This window comes from Nannospalax galili, unplaced genomic scaffold (genome assembly GCF_000622305.1).
Source record: "Nannospalax galili isolate Female #2095 unplaced genomic scaffold, S.galili_v1.0 scaffold553, whole genome shotgun sequence".
In the NCBI taxonomy this organism is placed as follows: domain Eukaryota; kingdom Metazoa; phylum Chordata; class Mammalia; order Rodentia; family Spalacidae; genus Nannospalax; species Nannospalax galili.
Window position 1 is genome coordinate 2,685,764 of NW_008336313.1, and position 18,242 is coordinate 2,704,005.

The following is an 18,242-nucleotide window of genomic DNA, read 5'->3' on the forward strand; positions in this document are numbered from 1 at the left end:
CCCACACGTCCTCGCCTATTCTGTCCCTAAACTAGAGGTAAAATGAGGTCTCCCTGATAAGACTCCAGTGTAGAGAAACTGTCTGGAGTTTTACGTGAACACGTTTATTGGGCTGGGAGACTTGTGGCTCTTGTTATAATAAACAAAGCCAAGACTTCCCTCTGTGAGTGAGAGGGTCACAGGGAAACTCCGAAGTGGACTTTCAGGTGGCGTCAGATGTGAGTGCTGGCTAGTTTCTTTGCATTAATGCTGGGGATGCTGATTTGTTACCTTTGGAAGCTATACTTTCTGGAAATTTTTCAGTGTTCCATACAAAAAATAGTATTTTCAACATCGTATATTTTTTGGTGTGACTGGCACTTTTGATTCACCTGGTCACAACATGTCAGTCATTATAAAAGCTTGTGGGTCTAAACAAATACTTCAGGTTATTGACTTAAGAAACCTATGTTAATGAACGCTGAATTATTTTTATAATTCTAGATGAACTAACGAAGCTTCAGATTTAAAAAGCAGGTGACTCTCCACATACTTGACTGTGAGGAACAAAAGTTATTTACTCTACCATGCCTTCTAGGACACAAGTACACAATGCGCACTGATAAATATAATGTTCCTATCAGATTTAGAACACTTTTATAAAGTGTTTATAAACACATTTTTAAAAAATGTCCCCATGACGCCACAAAAGCTTTTCATTATCATTTGAATTATTTTATTGTATGTGGCATCAATGATCTGAGGCAGAAAGAGAAATAACTGAAGTGTGATTCCTGGTAAATGGAGCAGTGTGTCCACAGATGCACATTTCGCAGAACCGTGGCTTTGTTCGTCACTATAGTGTGCGTATACTTCAGAGTAAAGATGGGTTAAAACTTCAACATCCTGTATGTCATACTTGAGAACCCACACTACCACCAGAGGTAACTTCTGCCATTTTTTCCCACACTCCTCAAAAATGTGCACACTAGAATTTAGGTGTTTTCAACACAACTCATTTCAAGGCAGACTTGCACGTACCTTCCCTCCTTTCTTCCTCTTCACTTTTGCATTGCTGCCCCAACGGGGGGAAGATTCTCTCTCTCTAGTGTGTCCGCAGCATTCCCTTGCCTCCCCTGTTCCCTTTCAGAAAAGCACTTCTTCCAGGAGGCTCTGCCTGAAGGGCCAGAGCCCTGCCCCCACCCTCACCCCCTGCCTCTGATAGAAGAAAAAGTCCAACCGACCACTTCCCAGCTGCTCTGGCTTTGCTGGCCTGGTGTTTTCTACATCTCCACCTGCAACCTCTAACTGGGACTAGACACTCACCAGGCCAGCCAGGAGGGGAGGAGTTCACTCTGAGCTGTTTGAATCAGCAGCTATGCAAAATGACTGTAAGATGATATAGCGCCAAGCACATTTCTCCCCAAAGAGGAAAACAGGGATCTGATTTCCACTCCAGCTTCAGATAGGAAATTCACTGATTGTGCCAGGAGAGAGAGCAGATGGAAGAGTGTGAGGAAGGGAGAACTCTTCAGAGCAGTATCACAATGCCTCCTGGTGCAGGGGCTGTCAGTCACACAGAGCAAGTGGTGGTGTGCAATGCTTCTACAGACTCTGCAGCTGCATGTGACTGGCTGGTAGACCCAACGGCATCTTGCTTCCTCACCTTTTCTTCTTCAGGCCAACCACAATATTTTTTTTAAGCAAAAACTGTTACAGTCTGAAGTTACATGAGATTGGTCACTTCCTAAATTCTCAACCCACGCTCAAGACTTTATGTTTATTAATCACAGCAACTAAGGCATAGAACACAGATGTATGTGCCGGGAGGTGGCCTCTAACACCTGCTACTCAGGCATGCAACTACAGAAAATGGTGAGTGCAGCTCAGCACTGGCTTCCACATTGTAGCTTTGTAGCCCTGGAACCACATCCAGCGTTTGGTAGCCAGCAGACACCCAGGTGGTACTTGTAGACATGGAAAGAAAGGCGTCTGTCCAAGCCGCCTGCAGACCCTTGGGTGCGCACAGCACCCTGGAACAGTCCCAGCTCTATAGTAAGAACCGGGAAACTTACCTTCGTCTAGAGCTTTCTGTGTAACCCTAGAGCCCCACCCCCTCCATGTGTAAAACAAGGATATGAATATTCATCTCATCAAATTATAAAGGTACTAAGTAAAGAAAGTAGCCAGTGCTTGGTAAAGAGCTTAGTAGATGATCAGCACATGAAAGTTATTAGTAATGGCGACCAACGAAACCCAAAGGCCTGGCATGATGGAGAGCAAGAGTTTGAGGAGGAATCGAAAGAGAGAAAGCAGAAGTGCGCATTCAACTAGAGATTTTTCTGTAAGAATCTGCAAAATGAAAGTGCAAGGTCTTTCTGTCAAAAATCAGGAAAAAACCGATAGAGGTGCTGGAACATGAATCCCTGTTCTCTTTTGCATTCTCTTTCTGTCATGTTTTCAAAAATATTTTACTTATTTATTACTTTTATTTTATTTTTTAACTATTTTATTTATTTTCTTTATTTTATGTGTAGGAATGTATTGCCTGAATGTATGTGACTGCACCTGTGTTGTGCAATGCCAAAGAGGTCAGAAGAGGGCTTTGGGTTCCCCTGGAACTGGAGTTAAGGACGGTTCATAGCTGCCATGTGGGTGCTCTATAAGAGCAGTCAGTGCTCTTAACCACTGAGCCATCTCTCCAGCCACAATTTATTATTTTTATTTTATGTGTCTGAGTGTATTGCCTATAGTTATGTAAGTGTACCCAGGTTGTGAAATACCCATGGAGGTCAGAAGAGGGCATTGGATCCCTGGAACTGGAGTTACAGATGGTTGTTAGCCACCATGTGGATGCTGGGACCCGAACCCGGGTCCTCTGCAAGTGAAGCCAGTGCTCTTAACTGCTGAGCCATCTCTCCAGCCCATCATGTTTTATTTTAAGTTCATATTTTTTGACAGAAAAGCTGCAAAGATAATGGAGTCCCTATGCTTTGCACCCTCTTTCCTCGTTGCTACCAGTTTATAGTCATGCTTCCTTTGCCAGAATTAATGAATGGCTTGGTGAGTTTTACTTAACATCATGTTCTTTCAGGTACAGGGAGCATGAAGGGAGGACACACACTCCAGGAGACTAGAGATACTGCTTCCTATGGCTCACCAGCTGCTGGCTACCCTTCCTGTAGCAGCCAGTCCGGCGCACTGTACTTGACCTGGAAAAGTCAAGGCAAGGCATTTCTTCTTGCCACAATCCCAGGTCTTACCCCACAGCAGATAGGTCTTTGGTTTTCAGGTAGACTCCTAAGGGTACTATAAATTCCTTGATGGGGCATATTAAGTTACTGAGTCAGAGGAAAACAAGACCTTTGTCTCAGGGAGACATGGGCTTCGTCTAACATCTTGTCAACTCTGAGCAGGGACAGCTCTTATTATGCCCCACCTTAGACTTCACAGAACACTCAGCTATTCAGATCCTTTTTGTGACTGTACCCAGTCCCTGCTGAGGATGGAATAAAGCAATGGCCATGACTGAGGATGAGAAGAAGGAGACTGGATGATTTCTGGGTTGCCAGGGATCAGAGCGGGGCAAATGGTTAAGAATCTAGGGCTAGAGATGTAAATCGGTGGTAGAGCACTTTGCCTAATAACATGATGAAAACCTTGAGTTTGACCCTCAGCACTGCAAAGAACAACCAACTAACAACAGAAAACCAAGCAAATTCTATGAGCCTCAGCCTAAGGGAGACAAATAGTTAACTTCACTTACAAAACAGAAGTTCACAAGTCAATTAAGAAGTTCAAGATAGCAAATATGGGGCCCTTCTGAGCACAGGGCTCTGTGTAACTATACAGGTCAAATGTCCATGAGGCCATCCCTGGTCATGTCATACATAAGATAACCCCAAGAAGGAATAATGCTTAATACCACAGAAGCAAGTCTCAAGGGAGCAAGAGACAGGGAAGGCAACCATAAATGACGGTGTCCTTAAGCTTGACTTTCAAATGCTTCCAGAGAGAAAGCAGAGGGAAAACCATCCATTTTCCCTTTTATCCCTTCAACAGCGGCAAAGGAAGATTTTCTTCCTTCTACGGAAAAGTGGATACTATGTTTGATGAATGGACAAATTATAATTAATACTAATCTGATAATAATAGATTGCATTCAAATAGCTCTTTTCTCAAAACAGCTTCGAACAGAGCAATCATTAACCTCAAAACATAGTATTCATCACCTCTGTGTGATAGACGTGCAGGAGATATGATTAATTTATATTAAAGCCAAGTAAGAAGTCAGAGATTAAACCATGAGAGCCTACAGCCTCCTCCAGATTTCCAGCCGGATCGTAGTTTGGTCTCTGTCAAAACAGGATCAGCTTAATGCTGAGAAGCATCTGTATTCCTGAAAACGCTGCATTTAGAGTCATATCTTACATTTAGGCCTTTTTCTGCTTAAAATTTCGTAACTGATTTCCTAAGTGTTGTTAGTTGAGTCTCCTCTTCCCTTTTTCGATCCCTCTAACGTAGCCCTCAGCACAAGGAGGCTATGCAATAGTACTCAGAAGGCCTAGTACAGTTTTCATGTTCTTGACTGTTGCTTCAGTGGATGACCTCGGGCCAACGATCCAGGTTCCCTGAGACTAAACTTCTTTTTATCTAAACTGAGGACTAGGGGAATATCCAGCTCTCATTGGGAGGTAGATCAGGAGCACGCACACAACCTTTATTTGGAGTAAACCTTTAATGACATATAGTTTTTGGAAATATCCCTTTTTTACTACAGATGGCATACGAGTACATCAGAGAAAATTGGGAAATTACAAAGGACGAAACGTGACTGATGCAAGTCTCAGTGGTAAACATCACTGTTAACAAGGTGCTCCATGCAGATATGTAAAAAAGAAATATCTTACTGTACAAACTGCTGAACAGCATTCCTTTCTCAGTCAACAGTCGTCCCTTATTTCCTGTTTTAATACATTTTCGGGTCACCTATTATATTGGATCATAGTCTGATTCCCCCAGATTTTTCAGACTAATCCAGTAATAGTGTGTGTGTGTGCGTGTGTGTGTGTGTGTGTGTGTGTGAGAGAGAGAGAGAGAGAGAGAGAGAGTTGGGTTGCCTCTAGAAGAAGGGCAAACCAAGAGAAGGGTGACAGTAGGGTTTTTTTGGATTTTTTTTTTTTTGAGACAGGGTCTCTCTGTAGCCCCAGATGGCCTGGAATTTACTATGTAGACCAGGCTGGCCTTGAACTCACAGAGATCTGCCTCCCGAGTGCTGGGATTAAAGGTGTGTGCCACCACTACTTGAGAAGGGTGACAGCTGGAAAAGGTAATTAGAAACCTCTAGGTCACAAAACTCAGGTACAGATACAAACACTTACGAAATCAGTGGTCTGAATGACAGTATACCCTAAAAGCCTACCCTGCGATGTGTCCAGCCCAGTGTGATCTTATTACCTCCAGCTCTTATGGAAGAGTGGGGACAGTGGCTCTCTTACATCCTTGATATTGAAACATATCACTTAATACAAATAAGGAAGCTGGAGTTCAGAGAGGTTAAGTGCCCTGCCCCCAAATAAACATAATTAGCAAGTGAAAACATCACAAGATACCCCAAATATAAATTTCCTACAAATTACATCTAAATGCAACTTTAACATAGCCCTGTATACATCAGAAATATTTCTCCCTATTTTCTACTTAAAGCACATTAAAAAAAAAAGACATGTAGGAATAGGAGAGAGAGGTCAATGGTTAAGAGCACTGGCTGCTCTTTCGTAGGAACTGGGTTCGAATCTCAGCACACACAAGGTGGCTGAGAACCGTCTGTAACACTAGCTCCAGGGAATTCAATTCCCTTCTGTCCTCCGCTGCCTTTGCATGACACAGGTGCACTTGCATACATATATGCAGGCATAACACTTATACGCATAAAATAAAAATAAAGAATTTTTAAAAAGAAGTGTAAATAACTTTTGACTTATGAATGCCACACTGGACATTCTCATTAGAGAATGTAGGAACTCTTTGCAGTTATGTTAGGGGTTAAATCAGTCAGAACAATTACTACATGCAACATAGAGGGTGAATTTTCTAAGTACATAAGCGGAGGAAAGAAACATACCCCCCAAAAAACAAATGAAAAAGTATGATTCAATTTACACAAAGTTCTAAAGAGGCAAAAATGAATCTATGATGTCAGAACTAAATATGGTTATCTTGTGTGTAGGGGAGGGTGGTAGGATGCCGGGAAGGACCTGGTTTATGGAGCTGGCCAAGGTCAATTTACTGGTCTGGATGCTGGTTACATGAATCTGTTTGTTTCATGAAATTTCATCTTCTACTCTTATGATTTATGTCTTTTAGTATTTATGTGTAAGTTTTCTTTCAACAGAGTCCCATTTACAGAAAATCTTATCTTGAAAAAAATTCTTAAAACATGTTTCCTTTCGTTTCATTGAGCTATAGCAGTGAGTAACTGAAGTGGAGTTCCAGTAAGTCTCGCACAACTGATCAGTGACAGCCAAGAAGTGGTTGTGATGTGGAACAGACTGAGATGTTCCTTACAACTCAAAACTCAGAAGCATATATTGGAGTCACGCTTAGCTGTATAGGAGTCCTGCCTGAGCCCCTTGCAAGCGGTGTGTTCTATGATAAATAGCTAGAGCGTGGTAGCTCCCTTTCTTCACCTGTGAAACAGGAGGGTAGCTTCCATTAGTTGTGAGCTTATAGGAACAGCATGTGCTAAGCATTTGATAAAATGCCTGACACTTGTTAAGAACTTTTCCTTGCTCCCTCACCCCCTCTCCCTAGTCCTGGATCACTTTCCTGAAGTTAGTGCCTTATCTGCTTTCTTATCCATGGAAATGAGATGTATGTATTTCTTGGATTCTTTACATTCACCTTATGACCCTGCCTGACTTTATGCACAAGCTTCTAGCTCTGTAGATGTTCTTAGTTTGGACTCCTTGAAAAACTCTAGGTACCATGAAGTTAGCAAGTTTATCTCATTCTTATATTTTTTCCCACAGTGTAGTATTTGGTAAAATGTAAAATAGTTTGATCCATATGGAGATAGGGCCTCATTATTTAAAGTTGTTAGTTAGGTTGAGATCATTGGTCTCCAATATGGTTTCGTCCCTTATTAACAGCATCTTTCTTCATTTGAAGTTATTTTGCTCAAAGCTACACATTTTATTTTGACGAACAGTTTAATGGAACACACTTGTGTTGTAGTGCAACGTCTCAGGAAGGAGTGTGTTTTTTAACTTTAAGTAAAATGTTCTTAGAACAAAGCATAGAAACTGAAGAATATTTAGATGCTACAATGAAATTCTTCCAGAGGCAGAATTTGTAAGGCCTAGGTGGACTCTCTTTAGGCTGGATTTCGTTTATGTGTCTTTATGAAGATGAGACGTTGCAATTGCTTTGACAGGGACTTTACTGCGGGTGGATTCATTGGAGAGAAGTTCACAGCTCTCCAGGGAAATAACAGTGGAAACCAGGTCATTTTGATGCCGCTCGCCTAATAGCTCCTCAGGACTACAAGTTCAAAAACTCCAATCACAACTAGCTTTTGTATATGTAACTTGACAGATTACTCCGCGCTTTCCCTTGCATATCTCTTCTTTTTCCTTGAAAAATAAACCCCATGAGGTAGAAATCACTATGATGATGGCATGCACTTTCCAGTATGCATTCGAGAGAACTGAGGCCTCGGCCTGTCTCACAATTTGCTCCAAGTTACAAGATGAGAGTGAATAAGGGGAGGGGGAGACAGAAGAGGGGGAGAGACAACCCAGGATTGCTGACTTTAAAGTCGGTGATTTTTTTTTTTTTTTAATAAGCCACAAGGCTTGCTAGAAAGAGGGTTGAAACGGAAGCTTTTCATTCACCACGGCACACAGACAAGGCTGTGCTGGCTGGTCGTCCTGTTCCTTTCTGCTCCTTTTCATTTTTTCAGTCATTAAGCTTACTGAGAAATCTGCTCTCAGAATGACTGACTTGGGCATTTGGGAATCTCTTCTCCAGTTAAATAAACACGTATCTCCAAAGTTAAAGCCCACTCAAGGAACTTAATTATTCAAGGACACAAAAGGGATCAGATAGAAGCAACTCACTATTTTTTCTAATAAATGAAGCATATACAAGAGTAATTTATGAAGATTAGGGAGTAGTGGTTAAATACTTGGTCTTTGGACATACACTGTTCTAAGGCTGTGTCCAGACTTACCACTTACCATTATCTAACCTTAGAGAAGTTACTTGAGATCTCTGTGTCTCCTTTGCTTTCCTTACCAGCACAGTGAGAAGAATAGTATTTATTTTTGCTGAATCTTAACTGCATAAAGTAAAACTAATAGGTGAGGCCTTTAGCAGGTGAATAAATTATGTGGGGAGGGCCATGATGAATGGGGTTAGCGACCTTATCAAAGGATTGAAGAGACCTAAGCCTTCTTGTCCTTCTGCCCTGCCTCTTATGGGAAGATGAATACGATTGTCCCCTGAGGAGGCTATGACAAGATGCCATTGAATGCATAGGGAAGCTCTCCCCAGACAATGAACTTGCTGGGACTTTGATCTTACTGTGAGAAATAATTTCTGGTCCTCATATTACCCAGGCTCAGATACTGTGCTAGCTACAGGGACAAACTAAAACATTCTTACTCTCTCAGTGCAGTTGTTTTTGCAGGAGGCGACGGTGGCCAGAACTGTGGAGCAGCAGTGGAGATGGGGAGAAGAAGCTGAGACACCTCTGTAAGGAAAGCACTTGGCCTCCAGGATGCTGGTATTTGGTTTGTGTTCAAAGCTCACAGTCCCTTCAGCTTTTTGGTGGCCAGAACTGTGGAGCAGCAGTGGAGATGGGGAGAAGCTGAGACATCTCTGTAAGGAAAGCACTTGGCCTACAGGATGCTGGTATTTGGTTTGTGTTCAAAGCTCACAGTCCCTTCAGCTTTTCAGAAATGTGACTTTTATCAGTGTGTTCTGAGTCCATTCAACTCAAACTAATTGAACTCCTAAAAATATAATGACAAATCAGAGGTCAGTGCATTAACACACAGAGAGAAATAATTTATGAAAAGCTATTTGCTTTCTTTCGGTCATCTCATCACCAAATTCTACACACAAGATTCCTTGGTAAGCATAAAGTCTCGAGAGAGCACCTAGCTGGGTGCTTCATTTAGATGGCTTCTTCCCTCAAGCTTGATGAATTCAGTCCCACTACTGAGATAGACTGTATTTGTTTCTGCTGGACCTTTGCTGGAATGTTTGCATCGGCCTGGAGTGCCTATTACAGCTTTGTTCAATCTCTGTATCACTTTCTAAACATTCTAGGTTGAATCAAACTCCCTTTCCCCTAAGCCTTCACATCATAGGCAGGCAGCTGTTCTCAGCTGTCATATTTAATTGCAACTCCTTCTATTATTTATTATTTATTTATTTATTTTCTTATTTATTGTAGACAGGGTAGCCAGTAACCCCAGCCAGCCTGGAACTCACTTTATTTATATCATTGCTGCATGCTAACCTTCCTGAGAGGAGGGAATATTGATTAACCTATCGACTTGACCAACATGTCAAAAGATTGGGCTATCCATTATTAAAGGGAAAGGGACCTTTGCTTATGAATAGCACTGAAGATATGGTATCAAAAATTCTTCTTTCTGGTTCTTTTTTACTAGTCTTCAATAAAACCACATCATTTTTCATGATTTAGTGAATGCTATAAAAATTACTATTTCTTTTGCATTCTCGATTAGATTTCTAGGATGGTTAGTTTTAAAACGTGGGGCATTCTGCCTGTCAGCAGGACTTCTACAAATTCATAAGGAGATTTTTTTAACTCTCATGAGTAGCCATGAGTAACATTCGATGCACTAAATGTAACAAGAATCCCAAGGGGCCTTTTCAGTTTTCAGCAAAGTTCAGAGGCAGCAGAGATAGAGCTTTTAAGGATAGTGGGAAAGGAAGGTCAGGAGAGATTTGGACATCACATGAAGAATGGGGGTGATTTTGAGAGCTGGAAAAATGAGGTAAGCAATGGAACGCATGAAGGAAGGCATGGAGGTAGAAATACGTGTTGCCTCTCAGTCCTGTTTGCAAGGACAGGTATACCAGCGCTGTTTCGTTAGAAGATTTGGTTTAGGTAGAATTGGATAAAGCTGTGGAAGTAATATAGTCACAGACCAAACTCACCCAGAGGAACTTTTTATGGTAGACTAAGGAATTCGACTTTATTTGGCAGGCAATGTGGAGCCACTGAAAACTGTTCAAAGAATGGTATGTGCAAAGTGCTTTATAAATCTCTTAATCCACTTTATAATTGTCTAGTGATTTGCAGTCATACATTACTTTCTTATGTGTCATCTTTTTGAATCCTCATCATACCTTGTGAGAGAGCTATTGCTCTTCCTATATCATAAAGAGAGACTGAATCTCAGGGAGTTTCAGTGTCTCACCTTTAATCCCATAACTAGAGACTTGAATCTAGGCTTTCTGCCACCAAGTCTAGTGTTTTAGCTATGTGTAATGTGGCCTATATAGAGATAAATTGGTGCTTTGGCAGTAGTGCGTTGTAAGAATCAACAGCATGGTGAAAAATAGGCATGTGGTAAGTTGTTATCAGAGATTACTATTTGAAGGAAAAGATTGAAGATTAAGAAATAATGCAGTCTGAAAGTAAGGTTATTTATATCTTAATTTTAGCTTCATTGTTATTTACTTTTTTCTTTTTCCTTTATTTTTTGAGACAAGGTCTCCCTGTAACTAGCCTGGTACTTCCTATGTAGACCAGGCTGGCCTTGATCTCACAGAGATCTGCCTACCTCTGCCTCCCATGTGCTGGGATTAAAGTCATGTGCCACCATTCCTGGCTTATTCTTAGTTTTTAAAGATTTATTTTCTCTTTTCATTATGTGTGTGTCTGTGTGTGGGTATGTGCATATTTGAGTGCAAGCGCCTGTGAAGTGCAGAAGAGGGCATCGGATCCCATGGTGCTGGAGGTATAGGCAATTATGAACAGCTGGACTTGGGTGCTGGGAACTGAACTCCGTCTTCTGCAAGAGCAGTATGTGCTCTTAACTGTAAGCCCTCTCCAGCACCCAAACTTCATTGTTTAAAATGAAAGTTGGCATAGGGATGTCAGGAGCCAGTAGAGGGCAGAAACAATGTGTTTGCTGTTGAATTCAAACAAGGGGAAAGGAAGACCAGAAGTTTTCCAATCTCTGACTCATCATTGGCTAAAATCTCTTTCATCTGCCTTAAAAAAAAAAAAAAGAGTGTGTACTCAGGGCTCTCTTAGGTGATGCCTCAGGTCACACAAGACTTTAGGCAAGTCACCTGAGAAAGGCTTTGCATTGGACAGTCCAAGTGTTTTGAAGAGTAGAGGGCCTGTAGAATATATTTTTTTCAGTTGCACACCAACTTCAAGTTTGCTTATTTTCTTCTGCAAAAAAAAAATCATTGAAGTTATCACTATTTTTATAAATGACATAACTGAGGTTCATCAAGGTGAACAAACTTACTTTAGAATCTGGGATTCCTGCGCCATCCAATATGGGAACTAACACCCACAGGTAGCTATTGGCACCTAAAATGTGACTAGTCTAATAAAAGATGTGTTGTAGATAAGGGATTGTACTTTGCATGAAAAAAAATCATAAAAAAATACCTCAATAAATGTTTATAGTTCATGGCAAGTTGAAATGATAGTATTTTAAATGTAATGAATTGTCAAATGCTTTATTAAAGAGAATCGTGGGTTTATTTTTCCATGTGTTTACTAGAGAATTTAAAATTGCCTATGGGTCTTGTATTATATTTCTACTAGGTCCATACTGTTCCAGATCATAAGGTGGTAGCTAGAACCAGAACACTCCAGGGCCTGCATTCATTTCACCATAAAGGTTTGCTTTCAAAGCAATGCTCATGACAATGATTGTAGCTAATATTTAGAGTGCCAGTCACTGTTTCGAAGTACTTTATATCCACTAGCTAATTTGTTCAGACTGACATAGTCTGTCCCTGGGCTAACACAGAGGCTTCTATGGCTTCTATGGGCAAGTCCCAAAGACATACTTGAATTGATGTAACTCTATTTTTTAAGTCAAGCAATGCATGTGAAATTCTGTATAGCACCTTCTCTAATCTCTGCAACAAACCCAGCAAGTAGTTATGATTCTTCTTTCATAATAAGCATTCTGAGGCTCAGAGAGGTTACATGGTCTGCCCAAAGTCATAGCAGTTAAGTACAGGCTAGATCCCAATTTCTAATCTAGCCTGAATTCAAAGCTGATTCTTAGCACTGTGCCAGTTTATGTGTTATATGTGAACTCCTTGGAGGTGATTACTAGGCTACACTCGTGAGTGAGGCAGTCTCTATGGTAGACCCCTGGGAAATTGTTCCTTGTAGAAGGATTGCATGAGAGTTTCATTCGCACACGAGTTTGGTGATAAGCATCCTGAGTCTACCATTTTTAACATCTTTTCCCTAGACATTCCACCTCTTGATCCTCTTCTGGGAGCTAGTGAAATTGTGTTTTATTTTTATTTTTAAATTTTTAAAATTTTTTAATTTTTTAGTAGAAGCATTTCATTACAGCTTTAATGTACTCAATAACAATTTCCAGAGCAAAGATACATCTCTTTCAAAAGTGGCTCTAAAATTTTTAGGTTCACAGTTGAATTAATAGTTATACAATATTGAATGCAGTATAAAACCTGTAAGACATAAAATTGAATGAGTTTTTAACCTTTAAAAAAGATCTCCATCTCATTTTAAAATATACTGTTTCTTACAGAAAGACTCATTGTTTTTGCTAATAACACTTAGATGTTGGCACATATTTCTAGTCATGGTCAGTTGTACTCAGATACTTGGCACCCATGTATGGATATAAAGTCATCGGGTAGATTTCAATGGTAATGTTTATCACTTCTACTAATTAACATGATGTAAATTTTTATGCTTCCTCCTCAAATGCAACTCATGTTTTAAGTCTGTTGATCTTTTTTATGTGTATATCACACAGAACATTCCAAACAACCTTATTCATTTATATACCCACTTCCCAGATGGCACCCTCCCATAGCCTCCCCCCGACTAGGCCTCATTCCCCCCACTAGAGCCCTTATACTGTGTCATCCCTGCTACTGTCTGCTGTGTTTTCGGCACCCCAGCCGTTCCCCACTACTTGTCCATCTGATGAATCTAGTCAGCCTATCTAAGGTCTTTGTTTTAGGAAGGTCAGCTGTTCCTCATCTAGCAGCAATCAGTTGTGAATATTCCTTTTGATAAGATTGGGGTCTGCTGTTCATTTTCCCAGTTTTATGCTGGGTTACTGTCTGGGACTCTTTTGGGCCACCCTGGCCAATAACTCAAAGGAAGGTATCTCCTGTCTGGCATTATTTTTTTGTTATGTAGCCTTTACCTATGCATATGGACTCTTAAAAAATTATATTGTCCCCTTTAATCTTTGGTTATACTTTGCTTTGGGGTATTTAAGGCCATACAGTTGGCCCAGATAAACAAATTTATTTTACTCTTAAGGCCATTTGAGGATCTGTTCCTCAGAGGTCACATGGGCTTGGGAGGAGCCCCTGGCTCCTTTCTTTTATCAGTTCTGTCTATGAGAAGATAAGTCAAAGGTCCTGCTCGATCATGGCTGGCTTTGCTTGGAAGCATGGAGGAAATGTTTCCTCTCTGTTGACTCTCCTCTTTGTAGACTGGACAGTGGTTCAAGTCCATCTTGTAGAGTCTCCACGGCCTCCTTGATCAAGAGGACAGGTGACTCACCACAGTTACAGGACATTTTGAGAGATGCTCATAGTCCCCTGGAACTAGTTGACCTAGGAGGGCAAGGAGCAAAAACTGTCCTTTATGTCCCTCTGACCAAATTAGTATAGGCCTCAAAGTATGTCTGTTAAACATCCAAGAAGGTTAGTTCCACCAGTGTGGTACTTTTAATTACCATGTGCCATGTAGATAAATCTTGGGCAAAGACCAATTGTTTTATTTTTGTTTTATTTTTTAACAGCTAGAAAGAAACAAACGTATTATTTATTGCCAGCAACTTTCAGTAAGAGTTGGCCATTCATCACCAGATCTCTGCCCTCAAATCCCATCATCTACCCTAACATGTGGTGTGCAGTGTTTCCATTAAGCAGAGATAATCATAGATTTCAGAGATAAAACAGTCGGTCCTGACTTAAAGACTTTCTCAACCAACATCTAAGCAGTTGAGATTTGTGTCTATGTGGGGGGTGGAGGTGGGGCACAGAGCTGGTGGGTGTGAGGAAGGAACACCCAGCAGGAGATTCAGACTTCCAATGTGGTTTAGGGGCTCTAGATGTTCCAGTAAGATCCCCTGGGTGTGAGTGAAGATAGGATGAACCAAGCCAGGAGGCTCCTGAGATGGGAGTTTTGTGTGAGTGTGTTGGGAAAGCTTAACAGCATGCCTTTGCAGCCTCTGTGGGCAGACAAACAGTTGCTTTATGTGACAGATTCAGAACTTCCAATGAAATATAAAATTAGGCCCCAGGTTTCATGGCAACCCAGCCCGACACAGTAGCAAACAAGAATTGTTTGAGAGTCAGAGGAAGACGCCAGCAGTGGGGCGTCACAGCCAGCTGGGTCTCCTTCGGTCACTTTCTCCTTATTTAACAGTACTTCCGATCCTGCCCTGATTTCCCCTCATTCGTAAATGACGTCACTTCACTGAACATAGCGCCAGACTTTAGAAAAACAAAATTTTGTATTTCAGCAGTGGTTTTCCTGGCTTTTCTCCCTCTGAAGAATTTTGCTTCATGCTGATTTTCCCTGCTTTCTCTTGGCGTTCCTGTCAGCTGTACTTGCTTTCTAATGCAGTGTCTGCTGCAGAATAACGCAGGGTCTGTTTAAATGTGATTAAAGATTTTAGTGTTTGGTTCAAACCAATATTTACCAGTAAAACCCTGCCAATGTAAACGTGCAGGCTAGGTAGAAAATACTGGCTTAAATCAATCTCCCGCGAACACACACAGACAGATGAGGACTCAGTGGGGTTTGGGATTTTTTTTTTTTTTTTCAGGTTACTTTTGACATTCTGGCCTCTTTTTTAGAGACCTTCACACATGCAGCAACTGAACACAGATTCAGAACAATCTTAAAGGTGAGAACATCGAGACGGCACGCCGTAAACCATTTTAAAGTTGTTTTCCTATTGCTTCAGGTTTGTTATTTTTTTTCCTGATGTTTCTTTCTTCCGCATTTGTCATACACTGTACATCATCATGTTATCTAGTTTAAAAGGTTCCTTTGAATTAGCAAACACTGAGTTACTCAACTTTATGGTAGTAAACACAGGAATAGTAATCATCTATAAAATAGATTAGGCTACAATGTTATTGCAGAAACAGAGCAGACATTTTGAGGTTAAGTCAGTTTTGCTGAGTTGTGGTTTTAATTTAGCAAACTTTTACTCAATTCAGTTTATTCATTGATTGAATGAACGAGTTGTAGCTGCACTTGAATGAATTTCAAGTAGTCGTAGCATGGCAACTACTTAGCTTAGCCAGCCGGCAAATGGAAAGCCCAACTACCTCCTGGTGGACTCAGCCTCGGGAGAAGGGCACAGAAAGATGAGCCGGAGGGAGGGGCACAGCCCTCTGCCAGCACTTTGAACTTCAGGGTTCCCATACTGCACTTCCCCATGGAGGGACGTGGGTCTGAGTTCAGGAAGAGTGAATGAATGAGCAAGACAGACCACTGAGATACTAGTGGTGGCCTTGATGAGCACCTGATAAATAGCAAGCACTTAATAAGTGCTTTTCTCATATATAGACTTAGACCTGGATAAAAAAAAAAAACTGTTATCTGCAAATAGCACAGCCGTTTTGTCTCCACAGCAGAAGACACCAGTGTCCACATCCAAGCCCAGGGCAAACTAAAGGGTAAAGACAGCGTTGCAGCCATGGAGGTACTTACAGTCCCTTAACTGTTCTCAAGAATAAGATTACTTTTCTTTGAGAAGATGAGGAAGGCTTCCTGCAGGACACTGTGCCTTAGCAGGGTTTTGTAGGGTGAATAAAAGCATGGGTGGCAAGGGATAGAGAAAAGTGGGAACTGTACCCAGCAGAGGAAATGGCATTTATCAAAGAGACTTGACACTGTGTGATGCTTGGAGTTGCTACAAAGGTTGAGTAGTCTCATGGCAACTGAAGCTAGAGAAAGAACAGCTGGAGAGACAGGCAGAGGACTAGGGTTTGAAAAGGTGGTAGTGGTAGAGAGTTCTGAACATCAACAAAAAAACATGAAGACTTTTACAAGGTCCCTGAGTAAAGCCAAAGAGTTATAGTGAGAGGGGCTGGAGAGATGGTATGGTTAAGAGCACTGGCTGCTCTTGCAGTGACCCGGGGTTCAATTCCCAGCACCCACATGGTGGTTAACAACTGTCTAGAACTCCAGTTCCAGGGCTCCAACACCTTCTTCTGACCTCTGTGGGCATTGCACGGCACAGATGCACTTTACACGCAGGCAATACACCCATACACATAAAATAAAACTAATAAATAAGATATCTTTTTAAAAAAGAGTTATAGTGAGAACCAGCGTTGTACAGAATACTGTAGAGGAGAGCGCAAGACCTTCATTTTTAGGCTTGTAGACTAGCTGTGTAGTCTCGGTTGCATGAAAGCCCCACAAATAATATACAATGTATGCTTGGGTCCTGTAAATTTGTTGGCAAAAACAGGTGGCTGACTGATGGGTATTGTTTGCCAAACTGGCTTCAGAGAGCCTGGGCTCATTCTTCTAGCTGGGGTAGACAGTGTTGTGGCCTCCCAAAGATGTTTGCATCCTCAGCCTGCAGCCTGTCAAATGCTAAGTTATCTGCAACAGAGACTGAAGGCAGTGAGGAGATGGGCCATTAAAGGTGATCCAGGTAGACCAGGGCAATCAAAGCGCCCTCAAGTGTGGAAGAGTGAAGCAGAAGACTTAGAAGAGTTGAGGTCTCAGTGATGGGATGTGAGGAAGGTTTGATTTGCTGGCCTTGAAGAACTGACCAGGAACTAGGAAATATACACAGCTTCTAGAAGCAGAATGTGAGTGGAGTCTCCAGAAAGGATCACAGCCTTGCTGAGACCTTGATGCATGTTGTTCTAAGCCGCTCTTGCAGTGTAAACTCTCGCTGCAGTTACAGGATACAAACACAACACCATTTGGGCATTGTGGCAAACCCACACCCCCAGGCTGAAGGATACACCTCCATGCCACTTCAGCCCTCTCTTTGAGGCACAGTGGGCTAAAGACTGGGGAGGTAGAGGTAGGAAAGCAGTCCTCCTGTCCGGGGTGTTCAGAGTGAGGGCAGCTTCAACTGAAACACTTCCCAGTTCCCACAGTCTAAGAGGCATTACCACGAGCTGCCTGGTGTTCACCTGGTCTAGGGCTTCCCTGGCCTCAGCCTAAGGGTTTATACCAAGGCAGAAAAGGCCCTAGGTGTGAGGGTGAGGAGGAAATTCTCAGCACATGTTCCCTCCCTACACAAAGCTCAGAGCGGGGAGGCAGGCTGCCGGCGACCAGCCCTGACGTTCTAGTCCACCAGCAGTAGGCCCTTCCGGTGCGTTGCACCCTCCCATGTCATGGTGCCATTTTTATCACAGGCAATACAGTTTTAGAGTGTATTTGGAAGGAAACGAGAGAGTGATCTTGGTGACATTTGGCAAGGATGACAGCAGGTGAGTACAGACAGGCTCGGCATACGCACACCCTCAGGAGTTACATTAGAGACCTCAGCTGCTGTTTCTTCTGAAGGTACTCATTGTGAAGGTCACTGAGGTCACGGCCCTTGCCCAGGACTTCTCTCAAGTTACCTGTGATGGCTGCAGGAGGACACTGAGGATTGTAACCCCCTGCCCTCAACCAAAGCATCCTAAAATCAAAGACCTCCCCAACACCTAACATAGGACCTTCTCCAGGATGGACGGCCAACATAGCCACAAAGTTGCTAAGACACAACACAGAGATGAAAGGGAAGCCAGATCTCACGCAGTGACAACTATACAAATTCATAATTTATCAAACACGCTTACATTATCTCAAATCATTTGCATAACTGCTCTGAAAGAAGTCCTTGAAAGCCTATTTTGCTGATAAAGTGAACACATTCCACAGACTGAGAGACTAACTACACTTGCACAGCTGATCACAGGGAAATCTGGGACTTTGTGAGGGAAGCCAGATCTCACGCAGTGACAACTGTACAAATTCATAATTTATCAAACATGCT

The 18,242-nt window shown here is 41.9% G+C and overlaps 1 protein-coding gene across 4 annotated transcripts in view; it reads right to left on the reverse strand.

Moving 5' to 3' along the window:
• Pde4b (phosphodiesterase 4B) overlaps nt 1–18,242 on the reverse strand; it is a 661,174-nt gene that overhangs the window by 39,487 nt on the left and 603,445 nt on the right. The window lies entirely within an intron of this gene.